The following is a 19,128-nucleotide window of genomic DNA, read 5'->3' as shown; positions in this document are numbered from 1 at the left end:
AGATATGAGGTCCCCTGTTCTGTGCGCTACAGTCCTGCCAGGCATAAGGCAGCACGAGGATTATGAAGAAGGGCAAGAAATGTCCTGGCTTCAAGGAAGCAACCAAAAGTGTCTCTGGGCCCACAACCTTCCTGGATGGGATATTTACAAACAACATACAGTCTTTTTGTCTAATAGGTCATGGTTTGACAGGACAGAGAGAGAGACACACACGCTGTTATAATGCAATAGTATTCCACCAGAGGATAGTTACTGTGAAAATGAGTAGGAAGTTAATGAATTCTTGGGAGGGCCACCTTTTAAACACACACACCCCACTTTAGTTAAGATGTGACTTGCCCGCTAGACAAAGGTGCCTGACAACATCTGTGATGCTGATTTCTTTCCAAAGATATTCTATTACAAGATCACGCTTTCCTACATGTGTCTCAGAGTGGAGCCAATCACTTGAAACCAGCCTCACCCACATCTTTCTTACAACATTGATCCCCAACTCCCACCCCTCATGTTTTTCTTAAGCCATGCTTATCAGCTTATTCCCCAAGAAACTTACTTTGGTGTGCTATTTGGAACCCTTGAAATGCTTCATAGTCATTTTCCCTTTTGCTTTTAAGTGAGATAAAAATCACACACCATAACATTCACCATTTAAAAGAAGTACACAAGTTTTTAAAAAAGTAAAAGAAAATGAAAAAGTATGAGTCAGTGGGTTTTACCATACTCACAATTTGGCAATGATCACCACTTTGTAGTCCCAGGACATTTTCATCCCACCAAAAATAAAATGCTGTACCCACTGGCAGTCACCACCCACTCCCCTCCCCTTTAACCCCTGGCAACCACTATTTCTATCTGTACGGATTTGCCTATTCTGCACATTTCCTGTAAATGCAAGCACATGATACATGATCTCAGTATCAAGTTTTCCAGGTTCATCCACATTGTGGCATCTTTCAGGACTTTGTTCCTTTTTCAAAGCCAAGTAATATTCCATCGCTTGCATCTACCACATTGTTTTTATTCATTAGTTTTGGCTATTAAGAATAATGCTGCTATCAGGGAAATGCAAATCAAAACTGCAATGAGATACCATCTCACACCAGTGAGAATGGCACTTATTAAAAAAACTAGCAACAACAAATGTTGGTGAGGATGTGGAGAAAAAGGAACTCTCCTGCACTGCTGGTGGGAGTGCAAACTGGTCCAACCACTGTGGAAAGCTGTGTGGAGATTCCTCAGCCTACTAAAGATAGAGCTTCCATATGATCCAGCAATTCCACTCCTAGGTATTTACCCAAAGGACACAGAAACATCAATTCCAAAGAGCACCTGCACCCCTATGTTTATAGCAGCACTATTTACAATAGCTAAGCTTTGGAAACAATCCAAATGCCCCAAAATAGATGACTGGATGAAGAAGATGTGGTACATATACACCATGGAATATTACTCAGCATTCAAAAAAGATAAACACATGCAATTTGCAGCAACATGGATGGGCTGGAAGGGATCATGCTCAGCAAAATAAGCCAGAAAGAAAAAGAAAAATACCGGATGGTCTCACTCATAGCAGGAATTTAGAAAACCTAAATAAGGGACCAGGAAAAAGAATAACTATAGGAAAGAAAAAATCAAAATCAACAAACAACTATGAACCAGAGACACACTATGGGGGTGGGGTGGGGGGGAAGGTGGGATTGGTGTCAAAATAAGGAGGTTGCAATTGTATGGGGAATATAAAAAATAAAATTTTAAAAAAGAATAATGCTGCTCTGAATATTCATATTCAAGTTTTTTGTGTGTACATGTTTTCCTTTCTCGTGGGTAAACACCAAAGAGTAGAATTGCTGGGTCATGTGGTGACTATTCATAACTGTTTTGCCTTCCACCCAAGGATGCACATGCTTTCTCAATTGCCCAGAAGGCCAAGGAGGAATAGAGAGCAGGTAAGTCTTAAGGACCTTTTACTTCTGTACCCATAGTCTTGAAAGTGTAATTTTCTCAGGAATTCCCCCGGTGGCCCCATCATTGACAAATGAGAGAATTAATCCCTGCTTGGTTAGCCATGTCCCCAGGTCATCAGTTAGGGCTGATGTTCAGCTGCCGGTAACGATAGCCGAGTTATTTTTTCCTCTCACTTCAAGAAGTCTAGCGATGCATGGTCCAGGCCACATGGCCCACTATGCTCTTGCGGCTCTAGCCATCACTGCCATTGACCTCCAACCTCAAGTTCCCCTCAGGCTGTGGGGTAGTCACTGTAGCTCTGACTACAAGAACTGGTTCTTTCAAAAAGGAGGGGAAGGAGAAGGTAAAAAGGCACCCTCCATCTGAGGGAGCCTGGGCCAGAAGCCCCTGCTTGCATTTCCTTAGCCAGCCTTTTTCCCCAGGGGAAACTTAACAAAGTAGTCTCTGAGACTGGGGACATTATCCCCCCCACCAACAATTTAGAGGATTTAGAAAGGAGATGTGGAGAATGGACACTAGATGGGGGACCTGTGGTTTCTTCCATGGTTAGAGAGTAGTCAAGAGGGGACCTTAACCCAGAGCTCTTGGCTCCCTTCCAGGGCTTTCTGTAGACTCAGGTTTGTAGAGTGTTTCATGCTCGAAATCCTCATTTTCTTTTCTTTTTTTTTTTTTTAAAGATTTATTTATTTATTTATACATGCACTGGGTATAGTCAGAAGCGCGGGAGGGTGAGAGAATTCACCAGAGATAGAGTGGTGAACAGAACAGGCAGACTGACGAAATACACTGCTGAGGAGAGCAGTGGGAGGCAGGAGAGGTCTGCACAACATGTGGGACCCTCGCCAGAGGCCCAAGGATGGAACCGGCGCTGCAGAGGCTGTGGGCAGCTTTGCAGCCCAGGGCTCAACCGCTGTGCCACCAGGGAGGCCCTGAATCCTCATTTTCTAAAGCTCAAGACTGAAAGATTTCTTGATCCAAGTATCTGAATCCAAATGCTGCTTCTTCTTTTAGGGCCTTCTAACTTTTACCAACAGATGACAACACATTGCCATCACTTCCAGGGAGCTTCTTCACAATGGTCTGTAATGACACGCTCATGGCAGGTTACACTGATCATAGAAATCCTGTTTTTTTTAATGAAATGTTCACATGACTTCAAAACCTAGTGCCTGAGAAGGAAGAACCAAGGTGGCTTTGGTGACCTGAGCGGGAAGAGAGTGGGCCAGACACCTGCCAGGAAGGAACAGTAGTGTGCTCAGGTAGAAATGGGCATCAGGGACTGACCAAGTCAGAGGACCATGGGGCCGGCCAGTGCCAAGACATTCCGGGGATACCCACACCAGAAGTAGCTGAGGAACCGAGGGGCCACCTGAGGGGGATGAGCCCTCAGAGGCTTAGACCGGAAGATATAACTATTAAAGGAGTCAGATCCTTCAAAAGCAGATTCATCCTCTCACTCTCAAATTGCTCCCAAGTCACCTCTGAGCCAGATTCCAAGTTTCCAGCTTCTGCTTTTTTTTATTTAAAGATGTATGTATGTATATATGCACACAAGAACTGGGTACAGGCCAGAGGTGGGGGGGTGGTGAGAGGATTTACCAGAGACAGAGTGGGGAGCAGAACAGGCAGACTGACGAAATACAGTGCTCAGGGGAGCAGTGGGCAAGACAGGAAAGGTCTGCTGCACCAGTTCCTTGGCCGGGAATCCAACTTGTGCTGTAGTGGCTGCAGACAGCTTCATAGTGCTAGGACTTAACCCCTTGTGCCACCAGGGAGGCCCCCAGCTTCTGCTTCTTTTCCACCACTGGGCAGGCAGACAAGCTTCAGGGTCTCATTTCCAGGAAAGAGGAAAGGGAAGCAACATTCATCATGTTCTGTGGTGTGGAGACTACGGAGTGGAGAGACACATCTATTAAGTCAGGGGTCCACATTTGCCAAGTGGGACATTTGCCAAGTGACTTCACCTCTCCCGGTCCCTCTGGAACATAAGAGATCACAGCACCTGCTAACGCAAGTATCAGATGGCACTAAGGGTGTGGAGTGGTAAGAAAGTGTGAGCAGCCAGTCATGGTGACCATGTGCTGTTGGTTACAGGCTTATCTAATTCTTGCCTCAGGGGATACCCTGGATAGTGAGGGTACTCTTGATCATCTCTCAAATCAGCTCAAAATTTGTTTACAGGGTCTCCCTGGGGGTGCACGGGTTAAAGTCTCAGTGCTATGAAGCTATCACCAGCCACCGCAGCACAGATTTGATCCCCAGCCAGGGAGCTACCCACATGGCACAGCAGACCTCTTCTGGCTCGCCCGCTGCTCCCCTCAGCAGTGTACTTCAGTAGATCCACCTGTTCTACTCCCCACTCTGTCTCTGGTGAATCCTCACACACCCACACCTCTGGCCTGTAACCCAGTTCTGTATGCATAAACAACTCTTTTTTAAAAATTACTTACAAATAGTGCACTTGTGTCATTATAAAGTCAAGGGCAGTCCTTTCAGATTCTATCGTGGTTTCGTCTGGAGCCTTTAAATAAATTATCAGAACTTCTTCCATCTTTATGGCTCTCTTAGCACCACCTTCTTCTGTCTGGCTTCATTCTTGGGCAGATCTCCCCACTGTGTGGCAGCCTGGGGGTCATATCACCCTATTGCTAGAGACCAAAGGAAGGGGGAGTCCAGACTGACCATTGCTCTTCATTTCTTTCCCCTCAGTTCTCTCGCTTCTTGGCAAGTATCTCCTTTCTCTGAGAATCTAATGTCAGAGTTTTTTCTAATTTTAACGTATTTTTTCTCTTTCGTGATTGTTGTCTTGATCCCCCCTTCTTTTATTTGTTTGTTTGTTTGTTTATTTAGATGACTTTCTCATTAATTTGGATCTGTTGCCTTTCTGGCATCCTTTTGTCATCTGTAGAAACCTCCAGTTCTCCTTGCCAGAGTTGTGGGGGGTGAGAGGATTCACCAGAGACAGAGTGGGGAGCAGAACAGGTGGATCTACTGTAATACACTGCTGAGGGGAGCAGCGGGCGAGTCAGGAGAGGTCTGCTGCGCCATGTGGGTAGCTCCCTGGCTGGGGATGGAACTTGTGCTACAGTGGCTGCAGACAGCTTCACAGTGCTGCAACTTAAGTCCTTGCACCACCAGGGAGGCCCTCCGTTGAGCATTTTGAATGACTTGAGGTTTCCTGAGTAAAAGCAGCCCAGGAGAGTCTTGAGGGCTGCGTGACTCTATAGCTCCCCCTTCTGCTGTAGTCAGGAAGTGTTCTGTAAAAAGCAGCCGCCTTCCTTTACACCCTAACCTTTCCTTTGCCATCCTGAATCGTTATCTCCAAGTTACAGAACCAGCTCCCAGTTTTTTCCTCACTGCAAGGCTTGTTCTGAAAGGGAATTTGGAATTTTTTTTTTTTTAGTTTAAGCATTCACAGGGCTGGTTTGTGTGCTTTTCAGTGGTGACATGAGGGGAATGTGATTCAGGGAGGTTCAAGTCCAGAATCCCACCACCACCCGTGTCTGCCACGTGTGCTAGAATCCACTCACTTCTCAAGTCCCTTGCTTCCAAAGGCTGTATCCATTTAATCATCCGTTTACTTCCAAAAAATATTTATCAGGTGCCTACTATGCGTACAACACTGTGCTGAGAACAAAAACAGAAATAAACTCTAGCCTTCGAGATGCTTCCATGTCAGCAGGAGAGACAAACCTCAGCACAGTCAGGATGGCCGGGCTGTCGTGAGCGGTGGTGGTGCTATGGAAACAGGCACCAGCACATTCTCATTGGCTGGAAATTAGGGCAATTTCCACAGAGGAAATGACATTTACATCTCCCCCCAAAACCAGAAGGTCTAATGTGATTCACATAATGAGGATTGGGGTTCTTACAGGAGGGTGGATTGATTTCGACAATAGCTCGTGAAACAGCCAAGATATGTCATTAGAGAAAACACAGCTCGGTAATGAGTACTGTCTCCTTTTCAGGGATGCAGGCTTTCCATCATCATTAGTCTGGCTTCTTTTTATTTGTTTTTCTCTTCCCCTAGCAATTTTGACAGGTCTCAGGGAGGAAGACAGGGTAGCTGTGGCTGGCTGTAGATCCTATCTCTTTCTCCTCATGTGAGACACCCCAGAGTATGACTCCCAGTGCTTCTGAAAGAGGAGTCTTCCATTGAGCATTTCTGCGTTCTTGACTTGCAACACCCATCCCCATCCCTTGCACCCCCATCACCCTGGGAGTCTCCCAGGTGAGCCCCTCCATGGGCACATCAGTAGTGCCCATCGGTGAGCTTATGCTCATAAAAAGCCAAAGGGCCATTGTGGGTGCTGGCACGGGAAGGGGGCAGCTCCACTTCTGCCATGTTGATGGGCACCTTGCCATTACACGGTTCCGATGTGTGCATCACTTCCAGGCATAGGAATAGGTTTGGCTTCATAATGCAAGGGCTCCATTAGATGTTTTTAAAAGGCATAGATGGGGCCTCCCTAGTGGCACAAGGGGTTCAGTCTCAGCACTGTGAAACTATCTGCAGCCACTGCAGCACGAGTTCGATCCCAGCCAGTGAGCTACCCACACGGCGCAGCAAACCTCCTCTGACTTGTCTGCTGCGCCCCTCAGCAGTGTGTTTCGGTGCGTCTGTCTGTTCTGCTCCCCACTATCATTGGTGAATCCTCTCACCCCCCACAACTCTGGCCTGTACCCCAGTTCTTGTATGCATAAATAAGTAAATCTTTTTAAAAAGTAACCTTGCAATAAGCAATCCACTATTTAAAAATTTAATTATTAAATAAAAGGCATAGATGTGGTTATTTTCTGAAATTTTCTTGCCCCAGTGCAGGCTGCTATGAATTCCTACAGACCCAGAAGCTCAGAAGTAACCCCGGGGGCCAGGCAGTGGAAGGAAGAAGGGAATGGATTAAGAAGGCTTTCTCCCATATCAGCCCCCCAAATGGCCATTCCCATGGGGTGGGGCTGGCTAAGGGTAAACATGGCTGGAAGCTGACAAAATAAAGAGGAGATGGTGGAGGAGGAGGTGAAAGAAGAAAAGGAAGGCGGAGTCCAGGAGGGTGGAATCAGCAGCCTTCCCCCGTCCTCCTCACCTCTGCCTTCTGGGCACACTCCCCCCTGCACCAGCTTCCTTAGCTTATGCCAGGCCTTTGCGCAAGTCACTGCATGATCACCATTCTCCTGGCACCCGAGGATTCAGTGACACCCCACAAGTCCTCATCTAGGGGAGGATACCTCTTTTGCAAGAGCGTTCCACAAGATGACGTTAGAAAACTCCTTGAAGAAGTGAGATATTCGGCATGGTGTGAGGCAGTAGTCCAGTTTCATTCTTTTTGCAGGCAGTGGTCTGGTTTTCCCAGCACATTTTATTGAAGAGACTGTCCTTGTTCCAGAGCATATGCTTTGCTCTTTGTCATAGATTCGTTGTCCACACTCAAAATGGATAAAAGACCTGAATGTAAGACCCGAAACCATACAATACATAGAAGAAAACACAGGCAAAACACTCCATGACAAACATCTCAGAAACAACTTTGAGGACTCATCCCCCAGAGCAAAGAAAATGAAAGATGAATGGTTGGGACAACAAACTCAAGGGCTTTTGTACAGCAAAAGAGACAATAACCAAGATAAAGAGACACCCTACAGACTGGGAGAAAATATTTGCACTCATTGCAACTGATAAGGGACTGATATCAAAGACATACAAAGAGCTTATACAACTCAACAAAAACAGAGAACCCAGTCAAAACATGGTCAGAAGAACTAAAGACACTTCTCCAAAGAGGAAATGCAGATGGCCAACAGGCACATGAAAAAAATCTCAATATCATTTATAATCAGGGAAATGCAAATCAAGACCACAATGAGATATCACCTCACACCAGTGAGAATGGCCCACATTAAAAAAACTAACAACCAGGACCTCCCTTAGTGGCACATGGGTTAAAGACAGTGCTATCAAGTTATCAACAGCCTCTGTAGCAGGAGTTTGATCCCAGTTGGCCAGGGAACTACCCACATGGTGCAGCAGACCTCTCCTGTCTCACCTGCTGCTTCCCTCAGCAGTGTGTTTCAGTAGATCCACCTGCTCTGCTCCCACCCTGTCTCTGGTGAATCCTCTTGCCCCCCACACCTCTGTTCTTGTATGCATAAATAATCTTTTTTTTTTTTAAAAAAAAAAAACTCTCTTACACTGCTGGTGGGGATGCAAACTGGTCCAGCCACTATAGAAAGCTACGTGAAGGACTTCAAATTACTAAAAATGGAGCTCCCATATGACCCAGCAATTCCACTCTTAAGAATCTACCCAAAGGCCACAAAAACATTAACTCAAAAGGAAACCCACACTCCTATGTTCATTGCGCACTATTTATAGCAGCTGATACGGAAATAACCTAAATGCCCTAAGCCAAGCAAGTGGATCAAGAAGATGTGGTCTAAACACACAATGGAATATTACTCAGTGAGCAAAAAAGACAAACTCGTGCCATTCGCAGCAACATGGATGGAGCTGGAAGGGACTATGTTCAGTGACATAAGTCAGAAGGAAAAAGAAGAATATCACTGTTTTCAATTATAGGAGATACATCAGGAAATCAAACAAGGGGTAGGGGGTAAAAAGACAAAACTAGCAAGCAAACTATAAATCAGAGACATACAGCAGGGGAGGGGAGGGGCCAAAATAGGGCAGGAAGAGCACAAGGGACTATGGTGATGGTCACGGGTGGCTTGGTGGGGGGAATTTTAAGGGGACTACAACTGAGAGGAGAAGTCAAACATTGTACAAAAATGAACAACAATGTAAAATATATAAATATCCTTAATTTAAAAAAATTGAGATATTCTAAAGCTTCGAAGCAAAGCGCGTCTAAGTGACCAGATTCTTGCACTAACTTACAGATTGGCTCACAGAACTTCCCACGTTCTCTTTGTCCAGACTTTGACCCTTTCTGAGTTGGGCACCCGAAGACTCAGATCTCAACCAACCACAGAGGGCCTGGGAGGGGCCCTCTATCTCCCCGGGTGCTGGACTTGCCCCGCCTCTGGCCCTGGGCACAGCCAGAGGCCAGTGCTCTAGTATTAGGCTATCTTGGGGGGGCCTGTTTTATTCCCTCAGTTACCCCCGGGACATGGCGATGAAAACACGCCCCCTTGGGATTCTCCTACATTTCTCTTTGGTGCTTCCAACCTCCTTGAATGAATCCTTCAGTGTGCAGCCCCCTCGGGGAGGGCCTCCCAGCCCCACTGGCACAGGCTGGTGTCTGGTGCTGATGATGCTGGGGCTCCCGGGGACTCCGTTCCTGGGATCTCGTCTACCCCATAGTGGCACGGCCAGAACCAGGCTCCTCACATGTCCTCATCTTCGTAACTTGTGTTTCAACCACTCAGTGTCTTCAATTCCCTGAGTGGTTTCTCTAGCGTCAGTCCACATGTCCCTCAGGAAGTGACAAATAGCTTTTCTTAACTTTCGTCCAGCCGCCCTGCCTCCAGGCATCCCCCCACCCACACAAGCTGCTGTGACCTGGCCAGTTACTTCACTTTCCCGAGCTTGGGCCTCCCTGGTGGTGAAGCTATCCACAGCCTCTGCAGCTCTCCTCAGCAGTGTATGTCAGTCAGTCTGCCTGTTCTGCACCCACTCTGTCTCTGGTGAATCCTCTCACCCCTGCAACTCTGCCCTACACCCCAGCTCTTCTATGCATAAATAAGTAAATCTTTTTTAAAAAATCAGAACATCACTGTGATGGCTCCACAAGGTGAATTACCAGCGCAGCGCCCAGCTGTGCCTGATACTATTACTGACTGCCCTCATTGTTGTTGACACTGCAAATGCTGTGGGGGAGTCACTGCCTCTTAAGCAGACTCCCCTTCTAGGCAAGTGGACAGGCCTCCTGAGATGTTCAGAGCAGGGCGTCCCCAAACCCGGCATGTTGGCAGGTGGATTATTTCAACCTGAGGTCACATGAGGATCTGCGGGGTGAGGAGAGACATTTTCACTGTTCCCCTGGCTACAAAGAATGAAAACTGGGGTATTACCCACATTTAAGATTTTTAAAAATTTATTTATACATACAAAAACTGGGGTGCAGGCCAGAGGTGCAGGGGGTGAGAGGTTTCACCAGAGACAGAGTGGGGAACGGAACAGGCAGCCTGACTGAAATCCACTGCTGAGGGGAGCAGCGGGCAAGACAGGAGAGGTCTGCTGCGCCATGTGGGTAGCTCCCTGGCCGGGGATCGAACTCATGCTGCAGTGGCTGCAAACAGCTTCCTAGTGCTGTGCTTAAACACTTGTACCACCAGGGAGGCCTTTATCGGAAGTTTCCTATCAAAGAAACTTGTTTCTACGGCAGGGCAAACATCTAATTACAGAGCATCTGGTCTTTGTCCTGCGAGCCCCAGCCCCCAGCCTGTTCTCTGGCCCAGGATCTCGGCCTCATTCTGCCCCACTGACGTTAGAATGCGCATTCATGTGGCTTCTCTATAGGTATGTAATCAAATTGGTTTTTCTCCAACTTATATGCCTGGTGTTCATTGCTGGGCCCAGCCCAGAGGGGAGGGGGTGCTCCTCTCCCCCGACTCAAGCACCTGCCCATGTCCCCCCCAGGGCTGGCCCGCAGGTCTGGGGCAGGAGCAGCACTAACCCAGTAACTGAGTTGGGGGGGTGACGGGGGGCGGGGGGGGAGACGGAGAGGGATGGACACACAGACTCACTTGAACACTCCCCCAAAATTGAGGCTGGACCCTATGAAATTTTGGGGAAGGAAGCCATAGATGTGTTAGCACAACCCCATATTTCACTTCAGCAGCAAAGAATTGGAGAAATGTGGGTTTCTGGGGTGTCCCAGTTTTTCTCACCAACCCAAGTTCTCCTGATGACTCATCACATAGAGGAGAGCTTCTGGGCCTGGTTGGGCTCCCCAAACTTTCAACTCCTCTCCACCTAGGAAGATGGGGGAACGCAGAGTTTGACTCAGCCGTCCTTGCTAGGGCTGGAAATGCCCCATTTCCAACAAGTTCCCAAGGGAGGTGGCTGCTGCCCCATTCCTTGAGGACCAGGGGTCTAGAGCACAGAGTTCGAATATGTCCTAGTTCCAAAGGTCCCACAATCCATCTTTCCCTCTGCATATTCAAGACAAAACAAAATAGCACCGCGTGGACCTGCAACAGCGGAGGGACAAGTTGTCCCCACACACACCGGGCAGTTTCCTAGCGCAGACCTCACGGCAAGCGGGCGAGGCTCATCAAGGATTTTTCCTTCTCTTTCTTCACGGGGTGTTCAGGGAACAGGTGTCGACTGAGCACCTCCCACAAGGAGACACCGTGCTGTGAGGATGAGTCCCAGCCCATCGTCTGGACTGCAGCCAGGGTCATGGTCGAAAGGCAAGCTTGAGGCTGTTGCCTCTCCTGGCGATTCTGTTTCACTGCTACCAAGTTCAAGTGCCCTGGGCTGGCGTGGCTGACCCCTGCTGAGAGTGGGCTCAGCCCCACTCTGTCCTGCTCCCCTGCTCTCTGTACACGCACTTGCCCCCCCACCATGGTCTCTGGTCCTCAGGGCTCACCCACTGCCTTCAGGAAGGCCCCTCCTTGGAGGACTGTCCCCAGACACCAGGTGGATTTCCTGTCCCCTCTGGGCTCCCCTCTTCCACAAGCCCTGGTTCTCTCTGAGGCACTTGCTCTGTGGAGAAGCAGCTCACACTTTTGCTCACCTACCTTTTGGTAGAAGCCGATACCCCTGGAGGAGTGCCTGGCCAGGGTGTCTGAATGCCCCAGGGCCTGTTCTAAGTCACCAGCGGGGGCCTCTTGGCTGCTGGGACAGGCTGGTGAAGAGACCTCAGAGCAAGGAGAACCGTTCTAAGGGGGATGTGCAGCCCCTGTAGTAAGAATGTCTGACAGGCTGGCTGCCAGGAACAAGTCACAGAAAAACCTTGTCAGGAGCGGGCAGGAAAGAAGTCGGGGATGGGGTGCTGGCATCCACCCTCGGACACGGTGCAGCCAGGAATCTGAGATCTGCTCCCCTGGACACCTCTCATCTTTGAAATCTCTCAACTCTCCCCATAGTGAGATGAAAAGGGGATTCAAATGCTCTGCAGTTTCTAAAACCTTTGTCTAGTGCTTGGGACTGCTGCTCTGACTGAACTTAGCTTTTACAACCATCTCACTTTCAAGTGAATGGTTGAAAAATCCATTCTTTCTATGAGAAAAGCATTTTGGAAAACATCTCATTTGTTGCTCTGGTCCTAAAATCACAATCCCCATTCAAAACACATACCCAACACCACAAAACACTTTTTAAAAAATCTTAAGGGCCTCTCTGGTGGCGCAAGGGGTTAAGCTATCTTCAGCCTCTGCAGCACGAGTTCAATCCCCAGCCAGGGAGCTACCCACATGGCATGGCAGACCTCTCCTGTCTCCCCGCTGCTCCCCTCAGCAGTGTATGTCAGTCATTCTGCCTGTTCTGTTTCCCACTCTGTGTCTGGTGAATCCTCTCACCCCCTGTATCTCGGGCCTACACCCCAGTTCTTGTATGCATAAATAAATAAATCTTAAAAAAAAACCTTAAGACAGAACCCATTTTTGTTGCACACATTTAAATGCAAACCGTTCATAAGTAAGCAGCTCACATCTAGCGTGCATTTTTCCAGACTCATTTCTGTAACAAACACGTGTATTTTTACCAAAACATGATCCTACTATGGACACCACCTAGAATGGTTCTTGGATCTGGGTCTCATTGGGTATCCAACGGTCTGGGTCACTCAGACCACGTAACCTTCTGCTGTCACATATACAAAATCAGTTTAATCTATCACTGGATAATTTTGCTTCAGGAATGTTCTGTCATTATAGACAACGTCCCACAAGGGGTGTGGAGTTTGATGGGGTGTCAGTGTGGAATGATGGCAGTGAAGTCCTGTAACTTCCAGGACTTAGAATCAGCCATGGAGAGGAGCTGGCTGAGGTGCTCGTGAATTCACGGTCAACCTGCATGGATCAAGCTGAAGCTGTCCTCTCTGCCAAACCCAAGCAGGGCTCGCAGGAGAAAAAGGAAGCCAATTACGGGAAATTTAAAAACATAAAACATAAACATAACTGTTTATGCACTAAAAATTCATATTGTATAAAAATAGACATTAATAATTTTTGCCAACCTGGTGAAAGGTGGTATCTCACTATCTAATTTATATTCCTCACTATCATTTAATTTATATATCTCTCATCTCATTGCCATAGCTACCATTTTGTTGATATAGTTATCATTTTATCTAACTCACTATCATTTTATGACTTTTTTATTTATATAGATTTATTTATTTATGCATACAAGAACTGGGGTACAGGACAGAGGTGCAGGGGGTGAGAGGATTCACGAGAGAGAGAGTGGGGAACAGAACAGGCAGATTGACTGAAATACACTGCTGAGGGGAGCAGCGGGCGAGTCAGGAGAGGTCTGCTGCACCATGTGGGTAGCTCCCTGGCTGGGGATCAAACTCGTGTTGCAGTGACTGCAGAAAGCTTCATAGTCCTGCGTCTTAACCTTTTGCATCACCAGGGAGGCCCCTATTCATATGTCTTAATTATCAGTAAAGTTAAACATCACTCACGTGTTACTGGGGGCATTAGTTGTGAATCTACTACAATGCTTTTGAAATCAGTGCAGATGACATGTACAGTGTAGGGAGGATCTGCAGATGAACCCATGTGCACAGAAATGGGTGCTACCATTTTCACCTTCAAAATGAGTTACAGGGACATTCCCTGCTAACAAGTTGAACTTCTGCCCTGAGGAGGTTGTGCTTTGTTTGCCCACGTATTTATCTCTCTGCTTATCCTGCTAGTCCTTCTCCTTACTCTGTTCATGAGCTGCTAGAAACGAGGCCAGGTCACTAGACCAAGCGCTGATTCAGGATCCCATTGCTTCCAGTGCCCCTCTTCCCTTTCCTCACCAGCACTTGCTTCTTGGGCTCTACATTCGCCATGGACAAGTCATTCAGCACGTTGGGCTCTTCCTTCAATATATTAAGCCGCATCAGTTTACTTGCCCACAGAGGCAACACCCACTGAGAAATTACTTTTATTAAAACCGAATGGGGGGCCTCCCTGGTGGCGCAGGGGTTAGGTCTCAGCGCTATCAAGCTATTGCCAGCCATTGCAGCATGAGTTCGATCCCCAACCAGGGAGCTACCACATGGCGCAGTAGACTTCTCTTGTGTTACCCGCTGCTCCCCTCAGCAGTGGGTTTCAGTAGATCTGCCTGTTCTGCTCCCCACTCTGTCTCTGGTGAATCCTCTCACCCCTGTACCTCTGGCCTCCACCCCAATTCTTGTATGCAAAAATAAAAACAAATCTAAAAAAATCCCAAATGGTACAAATGATAAGGAAGACAACCTCGAACTCTGCACCTCTAACACAACACTTAATTTCATTTTTGCTATCGGCATCTATCTAATCCTCGCTCAACTACAGATATTTTGCAGACTTACAACGCTGGGTCATTAACTAGGCATTTCCCTCTGTGCGCAGTGGACATTAGGCTGCTACATTTATGATAAATTATACAAACAATGATTTTCTATAACAGCATAATTCTTGTCTGTTATACAACTCAAATTGTCTTTACCCTGCTTTTGTCATGCACTCATTAATTCTTTCACTACCTGAAATGTTCAGCCTGTGGGTAAAAATGTAAAAAGGCAGACATATCCCTGCCCAGAAGGATCTTACAGTATAAAAGACAGAAATTATGTGATTTTCATGCATTTACCCAACTGAGTCCTGCCTTCAAGTTATATTTGCACAAGTGTCAAAACAGCATACCCTGGTTTATATACAAGTGGCCAGATGTGCGGGGGCTCTGTGTGTGCTTTGGTTGAAGGAGTTGTTTCATCAAGGCTATAAAAGTAGAAGCCTGAAGGCTTAATCTCCAGACAACACTTCCTTTTACTTCCTGCCACAGGACTGGCCATCTGATAAAATGCTCTTTTGAATGAGAAAAACAAGTGTTGAAAATGTGAGAAGAAAACACGATAAAAATAGAACTCAAATGGAATAGAATCGGGAGCCCAGAAATGCCCACACCTCTATGGACAGTTAATTTATGCAAAGGAGCTGAGAACATACAGTGGAGAAAGGAAAGCCTCTTCAATAAATGGTGCAGGAACACTGGACAGCCACGTGCAAGAGAAGGAAGCTAGAGCAGTATCTCACACCACACACAAAAATCAACTCAACATGGATTAAAGACCCTAAACTGTGACGGGGAAAGGATGTCCTGAGCAAACTCCACACGGGTTTTGAGGACTCTGCCCCCACTCCAGACCAAAGCCATCAAGACACCAGGAACTACAAATCCCATCACCACTGAATGGAGGGTGGCTGGGACCTGAGGGTGGAGTTAAGCAGCCAGGTAGGGTATAAAACCAGACACGTGGGCCTTGGGGGTCCTCTTGGCTTGACGCCAGCGCTCAGCGTGCCATTGAGATTCCAGGTCAGTGGAACTGGGAGGATGCATTCACCAACTTATCTTTCTCTTTCTCCCCAAGTTATTCATTTCTTCATGTCCCCTTCTTCTGAAAATAAACCCTTCATTAACCTTTCTGCATGTGCCTGCAGTTGAGTCTCATTATAAGTCCCTTTTAAATGTGAGGGTGAGGACCCATAGTCAGGCAACCCATTTCACATCACAGTGGCCCTGTAACAAAACCATAAAACACACAGGAGAAAACATGGGCAAAACACTTCATGACACGAGCTTCAGTGATGTCTTCGCAGATATGTCTCCAACAGCAAGGGAAACGAGAACGGAAACAACTGAGACAGCATCAAACTAAAAAGCTTCTGCACAGCAAAAGAAAACATCACTAAGACAAAAGACACCTGAGTGGGAATAAATAGTCATATACCATACATTGGACAAGGGACTGAAACCCAAGATCTATGAAGCGCTCATACAACTCAGCAAAAAGAAAACAAATAACCCAATCAAAAAATGGGCAGAAGAGCTAAATCAGCACTTCTCCAAAAAAGACACGCAGATGGCCAACAGGCACACGAACAAATGTTCAACATCACTGATCGTCAGGGAAATGCAAATCTAAACCGCAATGAGATCCACCTCATACCTATGAGAACAGCCTGTTTCAAAAAGACCAAACAAGCACTGGTGAGGGTGACAAGAAGGACCCTCTTACACTTTTGTGGGAGTGTAGGCAGGTCCAGCCCCTGTGGGAAGCAGGGTGGAGGTTCTCCAAATATTAAAATACCCTGTGAAGCAGCAATTCCACTCCGGTATCGACCCAAAAATCACAAACACTCACTTGAAGGGAAACTTGCACCCCCACGTGCACTGCAGCATTACTTGCAATAGCCAAACTATGGAAACAACCTAAGTGTCCCAAAACAGACGAGTGGGTCAAGAATGTATGGTTTATACACATGATGCATATATATCTTTTAACAATGCAAAAAGATAAAGTCATGCCATTTGCGGCAGCATAGGATGGAGCTGAAAAGGATGATGTTGCCCCTGTGGTGGCGCAGGGGGTTAAGACGCAGCACTAGAGAGCTATCTACAGCCACTGCACGAGTTCGACCCCCAGCCAGGGAGCTGCCCATATGGTGCAGCAGACCTCTCCTGTCTCACCCGCTGCTCCCCTCAGCAGTGTATTTCAATACATCTGCCTGTTCTGCTCCCCACTGTCTCTGGTGAATCCTCTTACCCCTCATATCTCTGGCCTGCACCCCAGCTCTTATATGCATAAATAGATATATCTTTTTTTTTGTAAAAAGGATGATGTTAAGTGAACTAGGTCAGAAGGAGAAAAACAAATACCAGATGGTGCCCGGTGTAGCATACAGAGGATCCAGACAAAGGGTCAGATAAATCCATACTGAAAAACTAACCTTGAAAGCAAACTACAAAACTGAGACATTCAGAGGGGGAGGGGAAGGAGGAGGGGCACAGAGTGGGGAGGGAGCACAATAGACTAAGGTGGAGGACTGTGGGTGCTATAGTGGTGGGAGCACTACAGTAACAACTTTGGAAAGGGGAGGATCCTGTACTTCCAAAATAAAAATAATGATGTAAACCAACATTACCTCCATCATTTTTTTAAAAGGAAGGATAGGGGCCTTCCTGGTGGTGCAGAGGTTAAAGTCTCAGCACTATGGAGCTATCCACAGCCACTGCAGCTCGAGTTCAATCCCCAGCCAGGGAGCTACCACATGGCACAGCAGACCTCTCCTAACTCGCCCTCTGCTCCCCTCAGCAGTGGATTTCAGTAGATCTGCCTGTTCTGCTCCCCGCTCTGTCTCCCTCCTGCACCTCTGGCCTGTACCCCAGTTCCTGTATGCATACATAAAAATAAACCTTTAAATATAATAAATAAAAAATATAAATAAGGGGAAAGTCAGGAAAACATGAACCACTGAAGCCAGTTTTATACTCTAGGCCCATGATGAGGAAATCTTTTATGTTTCAGGCCTTGAACTCACCATTAGCCCTTTTTCCAAAAAATTAAAGACTTGAAATCTACAAGCAGAAAGAACAGCACAGTCAGCTCCTGGTCGCTCTCCCCTGACCCCATGGGTATCCCCGCTTTGCCCACTTGCCACATTTGCTTACACATGTATCTCTTTTGTGCTGAATTACTTGAAAACAGATCTCAGACACTGACCACCTCCCCTCCGAAGCGTTGGTATTTGGTACGCACCTCCTAGACACAGGACATTCTCCCCTGAGACCACCGTGCCATCAGCCCTCCCAAGAGACCCACTGCAAGTCTTCAGCTCCCCTCGCACCCAACCCAGCCCACCTCCCTGCTGGAACGGAGACTGGCCCTGCTGTCCCAGCCCTGCCAATGGCTTGTCCAGGACTAGAAGTCTGACTTGGGGCCCTGTCACTATCCAGACACTGGGCCAGGCACCTTCAGCCGCCCCAGCTCACACTCCTGGATGCCCACCCCCGTCAAGCTGAGTCCAGCCTTCCCCATCCCTGTGCACCAGCCTTGCAGTTAGGCAGAGGGCCCTTGATCTTGACACTGAAACTATCCATTGCTATTTAAAATGGCCAGCAAGAATATTAATCATACAGTTGGGGCCAAAGACAGACTCTCTAGGACGTGCCTAAGTGGCAGGCTGATTACTTTGAATTGGAAGAGATTAAGATTAAGATTAAGAACCAGAAGATCCAAGAATGTTTTTTTCTTTTCCCAGTTATCTGGCTCCCTAAAAACAGAAACCAGATCTTCTCTGTGGTGGCCCAGGAGGTGAGGCGCCCCCTCGCCAGCCAGACTAGAGTCCGCAGGGCCCATGCCTATGTCGCTAAGCCCTGCAAATTCTTCTTTAAAGGGCAAAGTTCTTTAGTTCTTCTTTCCCACCAAAATGCATTCCCTCCCCGCGCCCCCAGACTGTGCACCCTCACTGCAGTGACCAGATGGGAGGCTGCACAGAATTAGAGTTAGTATTTTCTGTTGCTAATCTCGCATGTGAATTTACTTAATTTGCAGCCTTAGGAACCTGCACGGGTAGGGGAAGATCAGACTCCTCCTTGGAAACACAGAACTGAGGGGAGACATTTTTAACTTCCCAGGAAAAGTGGTTTTCAGAACAACCCCTTTGAGAGAATGGCATTAATATGCATGGTGGGGGCGCTGCTTGGGACAACGCGGTGCATTTCAGCTTCGAAGTCAAGGGTGAGTAAATGCTTTGGACCTTGAAGATCGAATGGCTGGAGGTGGTGAGGGGGGTGCGGGCAGCTTCAGCCCTTCCCGCCATTATTTGCTCTCTGCCCACGCCAGGCCCTTGCAGCAGGGCAGGGAGGGTGAGGCCTCTACATCCCAGTGCCACCTGGGCGACCCTCACAGGACAGGTCTCAGGAGCAGAGGCAGCCCCATGGTGACCGACCAGGGTCGCAGGGCCGCACCCTCGCCAGCCCGGCCGGCGCTGGCCCCCGCAGGCCCAGGCAGCAGAGCTCCACAGACCCCTGCCCTTGGCAGGAGAGGCGCTGGCAGCTCTCAAGGGCACCGGCTCTTTGAATAGGCGCTCACTACTCCCCGGCCAGCAATGGGAACTTGCTGCAAGAACAAAAAGCCTGAGAAAAAAGGGAAAGGCCGGGAGTGAATAAAAATAGACACAGGCTCAGGGCTGTCAGGGGCGAGCGAGGTTCTCAATGAA

Source organism: Talpa occidentalis, unplaced genomic scaffold (assembly GCF_014898055.3).
Source record: "Talpa occidentalis isolate TD23 unplaced genomic scaffold, MPIMG_talOcc4v2.1 talOcc4.2, whole genome shotgun sequence".
Taxonomy (NCBI): Eukaryota; Metazoa; Chordata; class Mammalia; order Eulipotyphla; family Talpidae; genus Talpa; species Talpa occidentalis.
Note: the sequence above shows the minus strand (reverse complement) of the source record.